We start from the raw sequence: 22,377 nt of genomic DNA, 5'->3' as shown, positions 1-22,377 counted from the left end.
TATTGTTTTTCTTCTTATGCTAATTTGTCATCTTGTGGCAGAATGCACTAAGCCTTGAACACTGGAGCAGAGTAAAATCTAAATAATAATTAGTAATTATTATTATTACTGTTGTTATTCTCACTGCCATTACTATTGTCATTCTAAATTTTCCTATATCAATAAATAACGCCAATAACAAAATCATATAAATCTTACAAATGTTCTAAGATTTTAAAAAATGTAGTTTATCACTGTACAATCTTACTGAAAGATAAAGAAATACAGAATATTCAATAATGGTAATAGTGTCTAATGGCAAAGAGGGGAAGAAGCCCATATTGCTCCTGGTAAATTTGAGTTCACATCCTTGCCTTTTAAGCTCACTCCAGAGTCATTTTAACGTTTCTTGTTAATATCCCTCTTTTAAGTTTCCCTCAACTCACTGGTTTATTCAATAATTGGGTAGGTGACGTAGATGTTGACCTCATTATGTAGGTAGACATACAGGAAGACAGGTAGATATTATGCAGGTCGACACACAGGAAGCTCAGACATTTGGCATTGCTTAAAATGAATCTTTAATAGAGACTCTTTTTTTTTCTTCACAAAATTTAATTGCATGTTAACTCTACTACATAATCTCTCTAAACATTAGAATCCAAAAAACAAAAAGCAAAAAAAAAAAACAAAACTGACTGGAGATTTTTCTCTCACTTCATTATTCTTTAAAATACAATTCGCTTCTCACTGCACTCAGATTTCAAATTTCTTAACAAAGACTTTCATCTATCTATCTTTCTAATTTTACTTTCGCCATTCCATTTTCACCATGGACCAACCCCCAGCGATCTCCTTCTGGTAACTCCAACCAGATGCCCGTCCCCCACCAGCTCAAGTCTCCCCTCACCATCTTAACTAAAATTTACTGGTATGTTTTATTATTGTTTTCAATGTCCCTCCTCCAACATAATACATATTCTAAAATGGCAAGAACTGTTATTATCTTCTTTGGTTTACCAGCAGCATCTACAAAGAGAGAGAAGAATGTAGGTGTTAAATAAATATTTAATGCTGGGTTGAGTAGCAGAAGAGAGAACAGAAGTCATTATACAGAATGGCCAACCAACTCTTGGAAAGATGAGTGGGCCAGAAGAGTATCCTGAGAAGTTATGCTTAGTCTTAAGGAGCAGGTCTTAATAATTCAGTTACAGATAAGATGTAAAATATTGATTTAAAAATGAGAAGAACACGGAAATAGAAAGAATATGGGAAAGTACTGAGGAAAAAATAATCTGTCTTCTGCCTTTTTAAAATTACATTGCGGTAAAATGAATGCCGCCCTTATGGATTTCTTTCTTTTCTAATATATTTTCAATTTAGCATAATAGGTCATGTTTTGCACTGAAATTATATTAAAAAATCGGAATTCCTCATCAAGCCTATGAAATTAGTTGTATAGTTTTCTCATGCATTGTCCATGTTTTCCACAAAATTTTGAAAAGTATTCATCACTCTAAAGAAGCCCTGTTTCAAAGCTGGTCTGTTTATTATACTCATATTGCAAATAAAAGTATGAAGTGTTCCATATGTATAGTCACATTATAAAATTCTGTAAAATTCATAAAACAGTGCAGATATAGCTAACTACAATTTTCAAGAGAAAAATACAAAAAACTGTGAAATAAACAAAATTAAAACTCTTGTCTGTGAACAGAAGTTAGTTTATAATGACTTAAAGCTAAATTAAAGTTTTATTTCCATGTTATTTCTACTATACTATATTACTGCTCATCATTAAGGATTTGAAATAGCTCTAGAACATACACAGTGGTAAGGAATTGAAAATTTACAAGTTAATATTTAAGTAGAGTACAAATCAGATGAAATTCTAACTGCGAAGTGATCCTGGGGCAAGTGGCCAAGTTAGTATTCCATGAGGCTAAGAACTAAGAATAACTGGGATGTTTTCATGAAATCTTCTTTTGATATTTTTAAAGTAGATAAAAATGTGACTTTTAGATTTAAAAAATTAATTTCACATGGAATAACAATATCTTGACCAACATCTTGGATACATGAGAAGTTGGTTGGAACATAAAACACCTAATGATCTCAGTGTTCTTTGTTGATGATTTAGGCAGAGTACTTTTTAAAAAGGTTGTAAAAGCAACAGTGGGATGTGGGACTAGTTCAAAATAGCAGAATTTGAGGCTTAAACAATATTTCTGCCCATTGTCTGCTTTAAGATTATCTTCATAAAAGTCTACATATTGGGTACAGTGCAACACTGCTCAGTGTTGAGTGCATTAAAATTTCAGAATTTCCCACTACAAACTCATCTGTGTAACCAAAAACCACCTGTACTCTAAAAACTATTGAAATAAAAAAGAATAAGAAAATATCTTCAATCACCGTTATTTTTAGCTTTGTAATTATGTAAATTACCATGTATAGTAGGAAGAATGCTATGACAATAAAAAGATCAATGCGACTTTTGTCTTTGTCGTATACCCAGTGATGGTTTTCATTCATATTTTAGTATCAAAACATATACCTGAATAACAGTCTTTCACAAGACAGGACACTAGTTGATTTACTACAAAAACATCATAAACTATATATTTAATTTTAGGTCATGTGTTATTGGTTAAAAGCCATTTATTTATAGACTTGTGTGCTAAAATACTGCACTAAGTTTAATAGAAATTATTTTAAGAGAATATAATAGTGTTAAAAATCTGAATTGATTACTTACCATCGATCACATTAGTCAAAGATTAATGCCAATATCTATCAGATATGATTAAAGCCAAAGAAAGGAATGTGGGGTGAAGTAAAACAAGTAACAGAATGGTTGGAAAAAAAAGCGCCAATATTTTCTATCAAGATTTAAAAAATCAAAGACGATAAAGAAATCTGTTGCAGAAAAGTCAGAAACAAAACCAATTGAGACTTGATTTCACTTCTCATTTGTCCTACCTGCTCACATCTCAAACTCCGCAAAAGACTCATCCTTGGGGAGATGAGACCCAGGAGTATGCAAGTGGGAGAAGATATGGCTCAGCTGTTTGAGATGACGGCAGACAAAAAATAATTTTGGTTTTGAAAAAATGTCTTCAGAAAAATGTGATGATGATGATGTTTATAATTGACATCTACTACAGGTTTTAATAACTGGCAGACATTGGGATAATTGAGCTGTACTCATTAGATTATGCCATTCTTGTAATTATATAATGAGATAGGTATATCCATTATCTCCTTTCTCCAGTGTAAAATGAAAAGTTCTATGAATATAACTCTCCTTTTTCATAAATGTAGTAGATGGAAAAGTAATCATTCCACACCAGACCTATTCAGTTCTAGAGCATGAGATGTTAAACCCAATACTATAGTAATATGTTTCATGTATGATCGAAGTCTGTGAAAAGCAATGCTTTGAGGAAAAAGAAAAAGATTAATATTACTGTTCAGTGCTGAGTGTTTCCTAAGAATTAACATAGTATCAGAAGCTTTTTTTCTATTTCTTTTCAAACTTTTGTTACATTTTACCTTATTACATAATTAATACAGGTTTGTCATCTCAGATATCACAGAAATATTATCTATGAAAATAGATACTTCCATTACTCATAAATCATGGAAAATATTCACTGTTAACTGCTAAATATTTCTCTAAAACTCTTGAGGCCTAATATATTTCTGGAGTCAAATTTTTCAGATTTTAGAAAGCTAAGAAAAAGAAATAACAAACTCAATGAAATAGCGGTGAGGACTGGGTGACTACCACGTTATTCAATGCAATATTACATTAGCAAACTATGTGCATATTTGAAGTAATTACAATAATGACTACACATCAACTCATATCAATTTAGGTCAAGATTTCCTGCCAAATGAATTTGAAACTAGTTAGTTTTTGTCACCAAATACGTTATGAAAAAAAATTTAGACCACTATATATTTCAAAATTTCAGATAAATGACTATGAACATGCACTGTATATTTTTTCTGCAACTTGATCTTTTTCACTCAGTCTTTCTTAGAATACTTTTGTGGGAGTTATTAGAGAGAGATCCACATCATTCCTTTTAATAGCTGTATATTATTCCAATTTATGGATGCATCATAGTTTATTGCTAGTGATAAAAATTAATTTTGGTTATTTGTCAAACTAATTTTGACCTCATGTATCTTTTCTATATTTTTCATCACCTATCATTATCTGTATGAACCATGGCTCAATTTAATTTTATTAAAGCCACTTTCCTGGACATGGTTCTTGCACAATAATTCAAAAACTAATATTCACCCTAAAATGTGCTGTGTGATTTCACATGCCTTTTTATGAAGAGTATTATTTTATAATAAATATAATACTACTTGAGGGCGGAGAGAGGGAGAAGTGGTGGAATAGAAAAAAATTCTGTGGGGTACTACTCTTATCCCCTGGGTAACAAAATAATCTGGACAACAAACCCCCATGACACACAAGTTATCTATATAACAAACCTGCACATGTGCCCTTGAACCTAAAAGTTAAAAAAAAAATAAAAGTATAACTAGTTTTAAAAACAAACCAAAAAAAAAAGACACTTGAAAGCAAGAGATTTTTTTATTCTAATTGATTCTCTCTAAAATAGGTGTGTGGCTTAGGCTCCCTTAGAGTAAATAATTTCATCATTAAAATGGGAGGGGTTTAAATAACTGTTTTTAAAAAGTCTGTGCCTTTATAATGCAGTGTTCTCCTAAAGTTTTCAGAGTATTGGGCACAGAGAAAATAATACTGTATCTTTGAGATATCTTGGGATAAATGGAAAACAATATGCTTGACAGCTCTGGCTGCCTCAGGACCTACTTCGGCACCCTAATAACCGAGAAGATCGACAGTCCTGACACAACAGTTGAGAATCTTTGCTGTGAAATATTGGTGAAATCGATTTGGCTGCTTTGCAAGTGACTTTATCATATGAGCTCAGCTATAGACTTCAAGAATCAAAAGGCTTTTAAATTCCCCAGGAGTATCTGATCTTTGAAAGATGATTTGTAAGGAAGGCCATTTAGACATAAACTAGGTAGACACAAAAGTCCATGGTAGTTCCACAAAGTTTTTTGCTGTCTAGGCTGTTACTGTTGTGTTGCTTTCTTTTCTTCAGAATTTAGCTTTACTGAGTTGTGTAAGATGCTCATTTTTGGTGACCTTGCTGAAACTCCCAGAAGCAGAAGGCAAAATGTGGAGAACAGACATATCTACCTCCCTTAAAGGATGTTTTCCAGAAATTCTCACCTGAAGCTTTGTTTGCATCTCACTGGGCAGAGGTCAGACTTATTTCTGTTCTTCAAAAGATAGATTCAGAAATGCATGCGGTCTTGATCCCAAATGACCATGTCCCCAGTTAGAGTCTGTGGACTCCGTTAGTGTGGAAAATTCAGAGATGATATAAAATGGAACGAAATCTTGTTAGGAATGTAGTTGGCATATATAGCTCTGTAAGAAAAGGAGTGTATGCTTGACAATTCTTCAGTACAAATTGAGTTACAGATTATGTTACTTTAATTACAAATAAAGTCAGGAGTTCACACACTAGACATAGGTGTTTTATAGTCAAACCATGACTCTTGTACACGAGTGGTGAGCGAACTTCATCTGTTTACAATCTCTGAAATTCCATTCTATCATCTGTTAGGTAAATGAGTCGAACTACATAAACTTTATAGAATCTTCTAACTCTAGAATTCTAGACTTTGGGCAATATGAGGTGAATCAGCTATCACTAAAATGAAATATATGTGAATTATTTGTTCTTATTATTTTTTAATTTTAATTTAAAGTGCAGACTTTATTTGGAAAATGTTATCCAAGATAATAATGGTTTTTGAAGGAAAGATATGATTTTCAATATTCTTTAAGCAGAGGAAATGACTTTATGACCTTCTACAAGCAACTTAAAATATATATAAAGTTTCAAAAGCTTCAAATTTGTTAAAGACCATGCGAAAAGATATAATGCTATAAAACAATTCTCTTAATTTAGCTTTTCAAAATATCATAACATTTTATCTCAAATGTGGTGCTCAATACATTTAAGAGTAGTTACAAATTCAAATGTTTTATTTTGCCTCTATTTCTTATTTGTACCAGGTGATAGATTCATTAAATTACATATACTTTGAAATTATTTGTGCAAATATGCAAGTTAAATGCCATTATACATTGTATATGTATATATTGTTGTAGTGTTGCTAAAATAAAATAGTCAAGAGTTATATTAGCAATTCAGAGCAGCTACTTTTAAACTTTCCGATTTAAAAATGTTTAAGTCTTTGTTTTGAGATTATTTGGATTAATCACCAGTGAGTACATCTGATTAGCCAAATTCGTTTGTAAATGAGCGATTATTTCCTTGCTAAATAACACAATTTTCATATTTGATTGTTAAAATACTTATTTTGACAAACTTAGAGTTTTTGAGATCACTTCTTCAGCTAATGAATTCCTGAGCTTGCCTTAGGCAGTCCAACAACCGAACTTCTATCTGCAAATCTATGGAAACTTCTGCCTCTGACACATTGCTTTGTCATACCCACACTCTGATCCCAAAGTTGTTAGATTTCTTCATCATACTCTCAGCTCTTCAGTGATGAAGACCATCTTCCACCAAATATTCAGCACCTGTAAGATGGGCATAGAACCCCATGTGAGGGACATGGCGATGGTTCCTGTACAGTGCAGCATGAAGCTAATTGAGCTTCTGCAGGGTCGCCACCATGAAGAAATAAGTTGAGCCTGAGTGCTCAACTGTGACATGGGATCTGGGGTGAGTCTTGGGATCCAGGGTCTTGAGTCTTTGGAAGAATGTATTTGCAAGATTGCAACATGCTGTGAATCAGAGCAACATCTTACAAGCTTTAGCTGCCAAAATAAAACATGCTAAACAAGTGGTAGAAAACTGTAAACAGAATGGAATCATCGTTGTAATTTTTGAGCTCCTGGGTGCAACATAACTGCCCTGCTGCAGGGCGATTTTTCTCTCTTTAAGGAAGAAAGTTGGCAGGAAAGAAGATAAGTTGAACTACAATTTTTAGAACACTGACAAGTTAACAGTTATACCCTAAAGTGACGGTAAAGCATGGGATCTTTAAATATAAATTGAACACATAACACAGTTTCAAACTTAAGGGCCTAATTATCAGAAGTCACTGCAATAGATGCTCTCATTAGAAGAGAATGTTGACCTGTAGCCCAGAGGAAAATGTGTATTATTATTTAGTCCAGAGAACTTTCACAATAAAACAAAATTATTCTCCATCTTATGCTTTTGGGAGTCAACTTCATAACTTCTCACAGCTGCAAAGGTTTATAAGTTACCTAGTTTAGTGGATCCCAATCTCTTAGATTTCACACAACAGAGACAGATTTTTGTTTCTTGCTTTTTTAAATTGCTATCTGTGCAATATTCTTAGTGAGGTGACTTACATTGAGATTGTCATGTGTATCATTGTATTAATAGAGGCCATTTTCAATATGAAAAAAAACAAGCAAAAAACATCTTACTTTCACCATCATTTCATAAAAGGTAAAATATTTAACACAAAAATGTAAGAAATTATACATATCATCTAAGAAGTATTTTTGCCATGAATCTAATAAATCTTCTAGACTTACTTTCAGATTATAAGAAATACAGGGATAGAGGAACAAAGTGATTAGCACCATGAGGGAACAATAAGAAAAATCTAGGAAGGAGGGCATTCTATAAGATGATGCGACCTGCATCCTTCAAAATGTGATTGCTATGAGGAGAATAAGTTTGAGGCACTGTTCTGGATTAAATGAAACCAAGGACAAAAGCAACCAATGATAATGCATAAATCTCAAATTTCTCTTGGTTCAGAGAAAAAATAGAAAGCTATAGAAGACATTATACAAAAAGTTAGACATAGAATTACCAGATAACCTAACAATTCCACATCTAGATATATCCCAATGAGAAATGAAATATATGTCCACACAAACATATTTTCACACAAAAATTTGTACATGAATGTTCATAGCAGCATATTCATTATAGCTGAAAAGTGGAAACCACCTGAATATGTAAGAACTGATGAACAAATTACAGTCCATCCACATAATAGAAAATATTCTATTGAACATAGAAAAAGAATAAAGTACAGATGCTACAACATGGATGAATCTCAAAAACATCATGCTAAGTGAAAAAAGCCACACTCAAAAACTACATATTGTATGAATCCATTTATAGGAAATGTCAAGAATAGGCAAATTCAGACAAAAAGTAGATTAATGTGAGTCAAGGGCTAGGGGAAGGGAGAATGAGAAGTGACTGTTAATAGGTTTCTTTTTCAGGTGATGGAAATATTCTATAATTAGATAGTGATGATAATTACATAATTCTGTAAATATACTAAATGCCACTGAACTTTACGTTTTTAAAATATGGCAAAAATTTTGCTATGCAAGTTAAATCTTGAAGTTTAAAAAAAAACAAAATAAATGTTGGGTACAAGTTGATAACATGATGTAAATATCAGTAATTTTGTCAGATGTGTTAATGGTATTTGGGTTATAAAAAGCAACATCCTCATTTTTAGGAGACAACTGCTGACATATACTGACATTGAGTGCCATGATGTTGGTCAGCTCACATTTTATGGCTGAAACCCATAAAACAAAATCTCTTTAAGGAAATATGATGGAAGGTTAATAATGGCTGTGTCTGGCAGGGGGATGTATGGATGTTCCTTATACACTTGACTCAGCTTTGCTGGGTGATTGAAAAGTTTCCTCATAACATGTTGGGAAAAATCAACAAAAAATAAATTATCCAGAAATAAATAAATAAATACAGGACAGACGTAATCTCATAGAAAATAAAAGGATAGTACTTTAAGTATAATAGATTTAGCTTTATAGAAGTTTCACTTTTTACTCTTTTTGTTTTTCACTTTCTTATGGAATAGTGAAAACCCCTCGGTACACATCTGAGAACCAGAGTTGGAAACTCACTGTCTGGAGAGGCTCCACATGTGGCAGTTGATGATAGGATGAGTTTGAGCACCACGCCCTTATTTGGATTCTAATTCTGTGTTCTGTTGGCTTTCACTCACAAAGTGATTTTGAACAAGTTGCTTAAATTTTGTGTTACTCAGTTTACCCATCCATATAAATTGGGTTGGTATTAATGTTGCCTATCACACAGAATTAAATGAGTTACTATTAGTACACATGTTGTAAAGTGTTTACAATAGTATTTGTTATGTAGTATGTGCTATGCATTTGTTAAATAATAAAGTCCCATCTCTTTATGAAAATAAAGATAATAATGTAAAAGTTAAAAAATAAACATATACTGACTATTGTATGTATCCATTTCACTCCTAATTATTTGTGCAGGAAAAATAAATGCACGCCTTCATACAAAGGCCAGTACACGGATAACCCTGGTTTTATATTTTGTTTTCTTGAAGCATCCTCAAACTGGAAATAACCCATATGTCTATCCACAAGTGAACTAATAAACAAATTTGGTGAATTTTATCGAATGAAACAATATTTAGCAATAAAAAAGAATAAATTATATGTATATTTTACCTCAATTTTTAGAAGTGTACAAAGAAAAGATGAACTATTGTTACACACAAAACCGTGACTGAATCTCAAAATAATAATTATGCCAAGTGCAAGAAGCCAGAGAATGAGTGCACACTGTATGAGTCTACTTATAATATTTTAATATTTTAGGAAATGCACCAGTGTCAGGCCATCCTTTTGCTGCTATAAAGAAATACCTGAGACTGGGTAATTTGTAAACGAAAGAGGTTTGATTGACTCACAGTTCTGCAGCCTGTACAATCATGGTGCTGGGATCTGCCTAACTTCTGGGGAGACCTCAGGGAACTTTTATTTACGGCAGAAGCAGCAGCAGCAACAAGCATATCACGTGGCAAGATAGGGAGGAAGAGAGAGCGGGAGAGGTGTCACACAACTTTAAACAACCAGATCTCATATGAAATCATTCACTATTGTGAGGACATTACCAAGGGGATGGTGCTAACCATTTAGGAGAAATGTGTCTTCATGATATAGTCACCTCCTACCAGAGCCCATCTCCAATATTGGAGATTACATCTCAACATGAGATTTGTAGGAGACATTCAAACTATATTAATGATCAATAAAAGAAAATCAATAATAACGAAATAAAATCAATAGTGACAGAAAACATTTTTTTTTCCGGGAACAAGAAGCTGGTCAGGAAAGATAGGAGAAAGGAATTGTCAAAGAACCGGAGGAAACTTTTGCTGATGTTGATTATGTTCATTTTCCATTGACTGGGTAATGATTTCAAATGTACACATGTATATACCTATAAAGAAAATTTATATATTGTATATGCATAACACATACACATCCTTTATCAAATTATAAAGTTTGCATACATATAGTTCACTATATGTCAATTATGCTTTAATTAAGCTGTTAAAAACAAATTGAGAAAATGTTCACTTAATTGCCATTTTTGAGAGTTCACTGAGATAAATCACTCATGTTAAATTTTTTAACCAGTTTTATTTTGTATATCTTGAGATGATAGTGAACAGTGTACTACTCAGATGAATGAGCAATTAGACTTAAAAATAGAGTAATTTATAAGTAGAGAAAGGATTATTTCTTTACTTCATTTTCTACAAAGAAATATGAAGCTGGGCTTATAGGTTTAAGTAGTTTCACAATTTATGCGATTTAATAGTAGGTCTCAAATTTTGATATTTTTATATAAGATTTTCCTAAAGAAGTTCATCTAGATGCAACATGTATAGATGTTTTGCCTCTTATCAGCAACCAACTATGCATAAATTCAACTAGCATTTTAGAGAGGTGTTAAAAGGGGTCTGATGAGCGTCCAGTATAATTTTATCTTAACAATGTGCTATTCGCATACTCTTAAATTTTAAAAGAGTGAATTTCTACCATAACTTCCACTTTTATAGGTCTTCACAAAACAGCCTATTAGCCTAAATCAAAGCATAAGTTAGATGGTTCTGCAAAAGTCCTGTCATAATTACTCAATATGTAAATACTGACATTAGCTAAGGAAGAGTGTGTGTGTGTGTGTGTGTGTGTGTGTGTGTGTGTATATACCATAATCTTTTATTCTAATTTATTTCCAGTAAATTTATAATGAGAGAAGTAGTCAGGAAAATGCCCCTAGAATTTCATTTTGATACGTAATGAAAATTACTAATCATTAAGTAAGTTAACATTTTCAAAGTGCTTAGAAAATTGCCTAGCATATACAAAACTATGTAAGTGTCTGACAAGAGAAAAGAAGAAAATAAATACTTTGAAAAGCATGATTGGATAATCACATATCCGTATTTCATGAAAATTATATGCTTTGGGTCTTCTGAGTATTGCAATCATCCATGCTCTCTTCTTCATATGTATAATTGGATTATTGGATTTTAAGGCCTGAAAAAAAGAGATAAAGAGAAAAAATATAATTTTCAACATTAGTGCGTTTACTCCATTTCTACTTTCTGTTCCTTCTCTCCTACTCGATGGATTGTCTCTAGTTCTGCCTCGTCACAAAGGAAGGGTCATATGGAAGATGCAAGAAATGATCTACTTAGCAGAGACAGTTAATCTGGTGTTAGTGTGCTTTGACTTTGAAGGATGTCCAAATACTGGTCCTTTCTCTCAAGACTTGCATATTTAGAATATTCATACCCATTTCCCCCTTTCTAAAATCACTCTTTATATCCAACCAACTGAACACTGTTTTCTCTCCTTCCTTCCCTCTTTGCACTCTTTCTTAGTGTGGAGGATGTAATTTCTGGATGGAACCTTTGGAAAATGTTCCATACTCAATTCTTGTCTGGGAAAGATTTAATTCTCCACTTACTTTTGGGGTAAATTAGAATGCATAATAAAACACTTCAGCCACTTCTTAACTAACTTTAATTAAATTAATGCTTCTTCTGGGACATTCTTTACTTACCTACTTCCATGCATGTCAATAAGTATCAGTTGATTGTCATTCAACTCTAGTGATTTTACCAAATACTCTGTTCTTTTTTATTTTAAGCACTTATTGTCTTACACTTCCCTTTTTCTTATTAAATAGTGCCACCAAGAGTGAATTTTTGAAGGAGCCTAGTAGAGGTGTTTATCTATGGGTCTTTAGCACTTTAAAATGGATTTGAAACGGAATTGTTTGAAATGCTATTTTAGCATAACAAATGACTCTCCCATCCCATGCTTGTTTCTTCTCCCCACATTTCATGAAGATTCTTTCAGTTGGAGTCTCAGAGCAGAACTCTTCAAGAAGGTGAGGGTCTCAGCCATGAGGCTGCATCTTTAGTCCCCTTTTGTGCGACTGACTCTGCCCATTCTGGACAGAGAAAATATGAATCTCGGGTCCTATCAGTGGGCATGCAATTCAGTCTCAATCAGCTTTTCTCCCTTTGACTTTTCTAGGTAAGACACACATACTCATTTTATCTTCTGCAAACTCCAGATAACACATGAGAACCTTTCTAAGTGGTTGTGTTGAAGGCGCCTTCACTTGGCTTAAGATGGCCAGTGTACCTGCTCCTATCCTGTTGGACAAGGGAGAAGAACTAGACAGATATTCAGTAATGCACTCTCAAGAAATCCTCAACATGAATCCCTTCACAATCAGTGTTTCCCAGCCCTACAACCATGTTTGGCTTAAGTCTGCTTAATGGTTGAGAGGCCCAGAAAGCCAAGGGCCACCCTGATGGCAAGTCCTCCACAGGCAGTAAAATATTTCTCTTATAAAATAGGGATATTGATACCTAACTCTGTTTAATTATGGAACTTCAGCCCAAACTAAGATATTAAAACAGTCTCCTTTTAATTAAATTAAATGTGTAAATAATATAATGTTATTGTTACACAATGACGCTTCTCACAGACATTTCTGAAAGCAAGTTCAATAGATTCTTTGATTATCTGCTTCAATAGATTTTTATAAATGACTTTGAAATCGAAGTCACTGATAAAGATTGCTCATCAAAGAAAAAAAAAATCATGCCATTTATCATCAAAAAAAGAAAAACAATGAAAAATGTGTTATTTACATATGACATACTAAGATGAAACTAGTCTTTATTGTGGAAAGATTAAAGTTTTGGTCATGTCTTACAAACAAAAAAAAGTCTGAAAGACGAGTATTTAAAACTAAAGATTCATTCTTTCCTTGTCATAAGAGATTGAAAAATCATTCAATCTATACTGAATCCTCTTTAGCTCATTATTTTTGAGCCTGTTTTATGACTAGCCCTGGAGCGTTTTTATGGGAAATAGCTTATAGATGAAGAAAACATGTGTGTCTTATTTCTGAGAGTTCTTTTGTTGCCCTAATAAACCACCCCAAGGTGTCTGGGAAATTAAAATACTCTCATATTCAAACTGTAGCTCTTACTTGATTATTTTACTAAAATTCTATGTCAGATCACATCTGATTGTCCATTTGTAATATATAGTTCCTGCATTAATATTCCACTCTTACATTGAGTGGCACCTGTAGAGCGTGCACTTAGTTTTCTGTCATGTCTTAAAAATCAACATAATTATTGTGTATAGAGTTTTTCATATAAATTTTTCTTGTCGATCTAATTTCTGAAAGATTTTATTATTTTATTCATTTTAAAAGAGTTCGCAGTGTTTCAGACCTCAGGATATAGTAACAGGGTATTTTTAGCATTTTAAAAATACCCATTTAGTATTTAGAAGCATTTTTCTAATCTTTACAAAGAAATTAGAAGATGCTTTGCTCAGCATTAATCTTTTCATATTTTCCCCATGTACTTATTTAATTTCATTATTGGAATCATTATTTAGTTTACCTTAGATGTTACCACAGTATTTTAGGAAAACTACTGTCATTACTATTGCCTTAGGTAGTAAGTAAATTAAAGCATGAAATCATATTTACACACCTAAGATGAGGTGTATAAGACATGGATGTTCTAAATTCTGTACAAATGTTTTAGGGCCAGTGCCATTAGCTTTATGTTATATTGCCTTCTTACTAAAATTTTAGTTCTTTGAGGAAGTAGAAAACTTCTCATTTTTTCCAGGTATGTTATATAAAATCCAGATGAGTATTTCAAAGACATCCAAACATGCTGAGAGCACGTAAGTCATATTTAAAAGGGGTTACTGTATTTTAAAAAAAATGAAGAACAGGTTCTTTACACAAGCTTTTGAATCAGATATACTTGGGTTCACAATTCTGACAATCCTTCTCTCACGTTTCCTTTTAATTTACTCACTGTATGACCTAGAGAAAGGTACTTAAATTTTCTGGGAGCCGCATTTCTTATATTCACAATGGTATGAGACGATGTGAAGAAATAGGAAAGCTTTTACACGGTTGGTGGGAGTGTACATTAGTTCAACCACTGTGGAAGACAGTGTGGCGATTCCTCAAGGATCTAGAACTAGAAATACCATTTGACCCAGGATTCTCATTACTGGGTATATACCAAAAGGATTATAAATCATTCTACTATAAAGACATGTATGTTTGTTGCAGTACTGTTTACAAGAGCAAAGACTTGGAACCAACCCAAATGCTCATCAATGATAGACTGGATAAAGAAAATGTGGCACATATACACCATGGAATACTATGCAGCCATAAAAACGAATGAGTTCATGTTCTTCGCAGGGACATGGATGAAGCTGGAAACCATCATTCTCAGCAAACTAACACGGGAACAGAAAACCAAACACCACATGTTATCACTTGTAGGTGGGAGTTGAACAATGAGAACACATGGACATAGGGAGGGGAACATCACACAAAGGGGCCTGTCACAGGGTCGCAGGCTAGGAGAGGGATAGCATTAGGAGAAATACCTAATGTAGATGACAGGTTGATGGGTGCAACAAACCACCATGGCACGCATATACCTATGTAACAAACCTGCACGTTCTGCGCATGTATCCCAGAACTTAAAGTATAATGATAAAAAAAACCTTGTTTACGTATAAATGCTGCTTTGATGATTGTATAAAACAAAATAGCTACAGACCAGTATGGTTTATAGAAGAGTATTTCTTAAACTTCCTTATGCATTCAAACCACCAGGGAGTTTTGGCAAAATGTTGATTTTTGATTCAGTATGTGCATCGTGGAACCCAAGAGCCTGCATTTCTAAGAAGTTCCTTCATGGTCCTTAGACTGCTCTTTTGGTTGTAAAGTCCTAGAAGTTTCTCATTAAATAATATCCATTCTAGTTTAATAATAATTGTTTTCTTTGATTGACCAATATGTTCTCATTTTATTGAAGGGGGTTCTGGAAATGCCACCCCAAGATATGCTGCTGTGGTACACTGATTACTTAAACTGAGCGTGCCTGGAAAACAGCCAGTGCTGAGGGCCTTTCTCTGAACTTCCTTTATTTGCCTAATGATGTGTCCTTTAAAGGGAAGTAAGTTATTATGAATCTCCTGCTCAGGAATCGCGTCAACCAGGAAAGATTAATTCAGACCATAGGAGGGAAGACTGGAGGTCAGCAGTATCCCCAGGCAGAATTTTTCACAGGCTATCATGTATTTTTCTGGGGGCTCATTTATCTTTCTCCCAGATCGTTCACTATCCCCTAAATTACTGACATTTCTCCTCCCCTCTTCCCTACAAAGAGGTTTTTTAAGCTTTCAGATCTCACTGGGTTTTTGAATGTTCACTTTTCTTTTCTGTAATGTCCCTGTACACATATTTGTATAACTTTTTGTCTGTTAATCTGCCTACTCTCAGTTTATCTCATGGGGTCAGTTATCAAATCCTCAGAAGATAGAGGAAAAGATTTCCCTCCTCTATACTTTATAAAAAATAACAAACTCATTTTTATATTAGTAATCCATTACTCTCAGAAGTGTATTTTCTTTTCCTTTTTTTGTTATTTTATTATTTTATTTTAAAATGTATGTATTTAAGATGTACATGATGTTTTGATATACGTATACATAGTGAAATGATTACTACAGTGAACAAAATTATATATACATATGTGTGTGTGTATATCTCCTGGTAAGTGTGTGTGTGTAATGAGAGCACTTGTAATCTACTCTTCTAGCAAATCTCTAGTGTACAATACAGTTTTATTAACTATAGTCAGCATGCTGTACTTCAGATGTTTAGAATTATTTATCCTACATGACTGAAACTTTGTACCTTTTTAACGAACATTTTCCAATTTCTCTACCTCCCTACTCCTGGCAACCACTATGCTACTCTCTCTAGCTCTATGAATTTGACTTTTTAAGGTTCTTCATGCAGTATTTTTCTTTCTGTTTCTGGCTCATTTCACCTAGCATAATGTCCCCCTTGTTCATCCATGTTGTTGCAAATGGCAGGATTTCCTTCTTTTTAAAGGCTAAATACTATTCACATTTATGCATGTATGTATATCGCATTTTTCTTGTTTTATGAGCATAAAACTCAATAGCATACATTTCACCCAGTTCGGTGGCAAGTTCTTTAGCCTTTGCATTTCCAGGTTGGCAATGCAAGCCACAGATTTTGTACCCAGGATATTTCCTTCCCAGAGAGGATGGTACTCATTATATCTGTCCTTGTCATCGGTCCTGATAGCTTCCACCAGCTTAGCCAGAGCTCCTTTTCTTTCGAGGTAACCTGTGTGAAGGCAAGGGTAGTGCAGGTCTTTCTGTGTACTAGAGTCGAGTCTGGCCTTCCCATCGATAACGTAGTGGAAGAACCCATCTTCTGACACAGGGCAGACACATCCAGCTCTGTGGCATCTGTGTCATGTGCAGTCACCACCAGCTGAGCCTTCTTGTTCTCCACGAAGGTGGTGAGAGTGCTCTGCTTCAAGAATAGGTGGTCTCTTAGTGGGACATCCTGTTTACCAGGAGCTTTCTTTTCAGCCTGAACTCACAATCTCTGCTTCTTCTCATGCTTTGTGTCTGGTCTGTACTTGTGGGTCAGCTAAGCCGTTGAGCCCTTGTTTAGCTGCTCAAGGCCTGGGTGAACTGGTTAATTACAAGAGCCACTTTCAGCCTCTTTTAGAAAATAGCCCTTTTCCAGGGCTACTGGACATAGCAGGGCCATATGACAAAGTGGGTAAAGTCCCTTTGGGGCAGGTTGTCCTCTCCAAGGCCAAAATTCTTAGGTCTTTTCTCTAAGAGGGGATTTACCACCTTCTTGGTCTGCTGCTTCTTCACAACAGCAGGAGCTGGAATCCCCTTCTTTTCCTTGCCCTTCTTTCCTATTGGCATCTTGAGCTACTGAAGGAGAGACTATACCATATATTCTTTATCCCTTTATCTGTTGATGGGCACTAAGGTTGTCTCTATACCTCAGCTATGGTGAATAACACTGCAATGAACATAGGAATGCACATACCTCTTTAAAGTACTGATTTCATTTCCTTGGGTGTACATTCAGAAGGGAGATTGCTGGTAGTTCTGTTTTTAATTTTTTTTAAGGAAACTTCATACTATTTTTTAATAAGGGCTGTATGAATTTACATTTTGCCAACGATGTACATGGATTGTCTTTTCTCCACACTTTCACCGATAATTATCTCTTATCTTTTTGACGATAGTCATCATAACAGGTATGGGGTGATATTTCCTTGAGGTTTTGATTTACACGTACCTCTTGATTAGAGATATTTAATATCCTTTCATATACCTCTTGGACGTGTTTTCTGTCTTCTTTGTAAGTATGTCTATTGAGGTCTTTTGCTCATTTTTAATTTACTTTTTTTTTTTTTTTTTGCTATTGAATTGTGCTTCTTATATAGTTTGGATATTAACCCTTTATGAGATATCTGGTTTGCAAATATTTCCTTCCATCCATAAGTTGGTTGCCTTTTCATTTTATGATTGCTTCGTTTGCTGTGCAGAAGATTCTCAGTTTGATGTAACACCACTTGTTTTGATTTACTTTTTTCTGTTGTCACATGACTTTTGGTTTGGTATCCAAAACACCGTTGCCTGTCAAGGAGCCAGTGTCAAGGAGCTTTTCCTGTGTGTTTTCTTTAAGGAGTTTTATGGTTTCAGGTTGTACTCTTAAGTCTTTAATCCATTTTGAGTTGATTTGGAGTACTGTAGATCTCACAAATGAGCTGATGTGTCAAGAATCAAGCACGGAGTAGAAACACAAATGTCAGGAAACGTTTTTGCTGCCTGTAATCCAAATTCTAAACAAAAAAGTAACTATGTTTTTAAAAGTGTAAATAAGATTTCGATAATTATGAGACAGAAACAGAGATCTGAATATGTTCTAATGTTATCAATTGCTGGAAAGGTTTCCAAACCTTAGGAAATTTGGCAGAGGCAAAGACAGATTGATGTTGCTTTAGTTTTCCAGATTTTTTGTTTATTGTAAGATACTATCGCACAAAACAGTGCCAGAAACAATATGGAAATTGACAGAACATTAAATCCCCTTTAGAGGAAAACTGATAAGCTACAGACAGAGGAATGCTGAGAGACAGATGAAGGGACTTTAGGTAATCAGAGCAAATATTGCTGCCTGATGGAATCCCAGCAGCAAGAACTTCATTTTGTAAAATACTTGATGACTTTTTATAGCGTTATAGCATTTGGGCTTTATGTTGTATGATATTCACCCAGAGACAGGCTGACCCTCTTCTCCCCCAATAAGTTATCTGTTCTCCCTAGAAAAGTAATTCTGTTGCTGTCTTGCCAAAGATGAACTCATGAATCAGTGATGTGGGCAGAGGTGGCATCCCAGATAGTATTCTGAAAAATCCATAAATTCTTTAAGAAAGATTGTTTCTCTACTGCTGTCGGGTGCTATTATTCCTAAATCACACAATTCTACTTGGAATCTTGAGGTGGTCTGGAAAAGTGCCCCAAGGAACTAAAATAAGAGAAAGCTATGAAACTAAAAGTGCCAGAGAGATAGGATATTTTATTATTGCGCAAAGGTCAAGAAGAAAGATGTAGGGCACGTCACTTTCAGTAACAATTTAAAACACTACAATTTAATTTATATCTGAGCTGTATTACACTGTCAACGAGATACAAAGTTTTAGGATCAATGAGCAATATGTTCTAAGTCAATTTTAAATTTTATTGAACAAAGACCCTCAAATTGGAGAGAGAGAGAGAGAGAGAGAGAGAGAGAGACATGTGGATTCCAAATATCTTGAAGAACAGAACAACCTGCATATGCAAGTTATGTCATATGCATATAAACAAGGGTAACTAGTTCTCTATTACCTAATGACTCTTCTCATAAGTATCTTATGTCTAATGTACAATATCTTTAAATTTGGGCAAAGATTCACTCATATATATCCTTGCATACTTGACTCGTAACCTTGTCACAGGCACATAATAGTTGGTCAGTAGATAATATATAAAAAAGAAAAATCAGTGATTTTAAGTGTAGTGTAGAGTGGATTGCAAGAATTTATATTTGGCAAGATAAATCATTAGGAGAATTAAAAAGAAATACTATGTAAGGCTTCTGCTTCCTTTTATGTTTTCCTTTCCTGTGGACAAAAGTTTTCATTCAATTTGTGATTGAAAATAGCTAGTTAATTAAAAAGCTAGTTGTCCTCACTGGACTTTCTTTTGAAATGCTTAAGAAAACACTGCAGAGTACCATAAAAGTTGTTAAAACTAAAACTATCTGTAAGAGAATTTCCAATGTCTAGGATGTTTTACCCTAATTACTGTACTTAAGCTACAAATCCTGTTAAGTTCAGTCCTTTCCAAGAAGAACTCATAGTCATTGATTAGATTTTATCTCTTCTTTTTCTTTATTAATTCAGTCAGTTAAAAAACATAGCAATATGCCAAGTTGGTGATACAATTATGATTACTTGGAATAATGGAAGGAGGGTAATGAAAAGGATAATGAAAGGGATCTTTAAGAGTGCTGTTAGAATGCAAGCATATTGCAAGCTAAGATAACTAGTATTTTGGACAAATAACAATATTGTATTTAATAGTGAAATAAACTAGATGCATTTTTATTAATATGAGGGAAAATAAGACAGTCATAACATAATCACTATTTAACAAATCTGGGAGTAGTTCTTGACACTTCAATAGGATAAGAAAAATATTTTTAAGATATAAGTATCTATTATTTGTAAAATACTTATTATCAAATTGAAAGTCTAATGAATAGGTTTTGAAACAGTTTTAAATCTCCAGTAACTGTATTTAGCAATATGAGTAGCAACAAAATAAATATACAAAAAGCTATAGTGTTTCTCTGTCATACCATATAATATATCATCAAATAAAAACAGCATTTTAATAGCATGAAATAATAAAATTCCTAGGAAGAAAGCTGCACACACACACTCTCACACACACATTGATTATATGAAGAAAACTATACCATATTAATGAATGACATTAAAAAAGAAGACAGACACATTGTAAATCATTACCTAGAAAACAGAGAGAGGCAATAATGAGAGAGTGAAGGAAGAAGAAACTAGAACTCTTTGATAGTTCGCCTTCAAGAATATTTCAATCAATAGGTGCATACCTGCAAAATTTCCCCAGGTTTTGTCTCACCACTTTCCCCTAAATAAAGTTAGTCACCTTTTGGCATTTGTTGATGGTGGCAGTATCTCCCCATTCTTTTATTTCAGCTGTAATATCTAGGAATGCTTTGCCAATTAAATACCAATATTCCAAATCGTTGTAATAATTTTTAGGGTGCCTGTTGTAGGAGATGGGAGAATTATAAAGAGCTGTTGTGGTTCTCTTTCAGTTCCAAGAGACAAACATCTGAGCATAATAATATTACGAGAAATATCAATTCTTGAATTTCTCTTTCCTCTCCTTGTCTCCCCCACTCTCCAGATATTTTTACTTAGAGACAATCAAGACTACCTGAAATTCACTGAGTCATTTTTAAATATTGAAAACTACCAAGAAGCCAGGATACTAAGGTTGAAAAAGGAAAATGAGATTGGAATAAATGATAAAGTAGGTGAAGGAAATTATTTAGTTACTCAGTGTGGTCAGTTGGGCCACCTTCTCAGACCAATAATGAGCAATTGGCTGGCTGCTTTTATCTTGCCTGAACCAGAAGGAAAGATCAGCAATACATACAGCCAGATATCAAAATCAGAAAAATAAATGACTCCGTGCTCATGCTAATAGTAAAGAGATATGAAAATATCTGCCTAGGATCATTCTGAGCTCAGGATGATTCATAGTAAAGATCCGGAAGATAAAATTGTATCCCATTGTGTTTAAGAACTTATGGAGAAAATATATAATACTTGTATTTCATTCAAGAGAATTGTAGGGCTTGAATGCATTTTTTTCTTTGTCCATATTATAATATAAACTCAGTATTTCCTAGAAATTCAGCACAAATTCCTAGGCTACTGGTTTGGGCTCTGGGTAATATAATCTACCCTTTTATAACACCCCGGGCATGATCATTAAATTTGAGAGTGATACATAGATACTAAAAGGACAGCTCCTATGATGAAGTGACTGAAGTGCAGCATTTACATAAGATTTTGAGAGTGTGCTGGTCTCTGGCCTTCAGAGGCAATAAATGTAGTGCAGCTAGCAACCTTGCTGACTGCGGTCTGCTCTTAATATAAATTTTGTCATAGTTTCCACCTTTTTGTTGATTATGTAAGCTAACCAAAATATTCCCAATACAATATTTTCCTGTTTAATTTATCCAGAGTTAATTTCTATTGTTGGCAGACAAGAATTGGCATATAATGCATGTGTATTTATGTGCAAATTTTATGTCCATTCTAGTTAAAATTCCAAATAAAGCAAAAATACAAATAGTCAGCAATATTATTAAATATTATTCTAGAAATGTGGGTCCATTAAGATGACTTGATAGAAAAACAAGGATAATTTTTTGTGGTAAAAGCATACCATTATTATCTGTAGGTGATATAATTATATAATTAGAAAACTCAGATAATCAACTTAAAATTTATATAAATATTTTTTAAAATATGAGAGAGATATTAGTAACATATATAAAAATCAAATAAAGAATGAATAGCCCAATCAGAAGACAAACTGTAAACAAATATTTCACGTACCTAACAGAAGAAAATATTCTAATGCCTAACAAAACCCTTACTGCTCGTTGGCATAGACACGCTCTCTGGCACCATAATAGTTTACAAATGCCATTGCAACAGGCCATGGCAGTGGTCTAGAAGTTACCTTATATGGTTTCAGGAACTCTCTGCCCCTTTTCTAGAAAGTTCTAAATGGCCTGCCTCTTAATTACCATATAATTAAAGTTGGTATAAATATAGCTGCCAATAGCACATATGATACTACTCTGGGCACACTGTCCATAGGGTAGCCCTGTTATGCAAGGA

The sequence above is a fragment of the Papio anubis genome, chromosome 12 (assembly GCF_008728515.1).
Source record: "Papio anubis isolate 15944 chromosome 12, Panubis1.0, whole genome shotgun sequence".
In the NCBI taxonomy this organism is placed as follows: domain Eukaryota; kingdom Metazoa; phylum Chordata; class Mammalia; order Primates; family Cercopithecidae; genus Papio; species Papio anubis.
Note: the sequence above shows the minus strand (reverse complement) of the source record.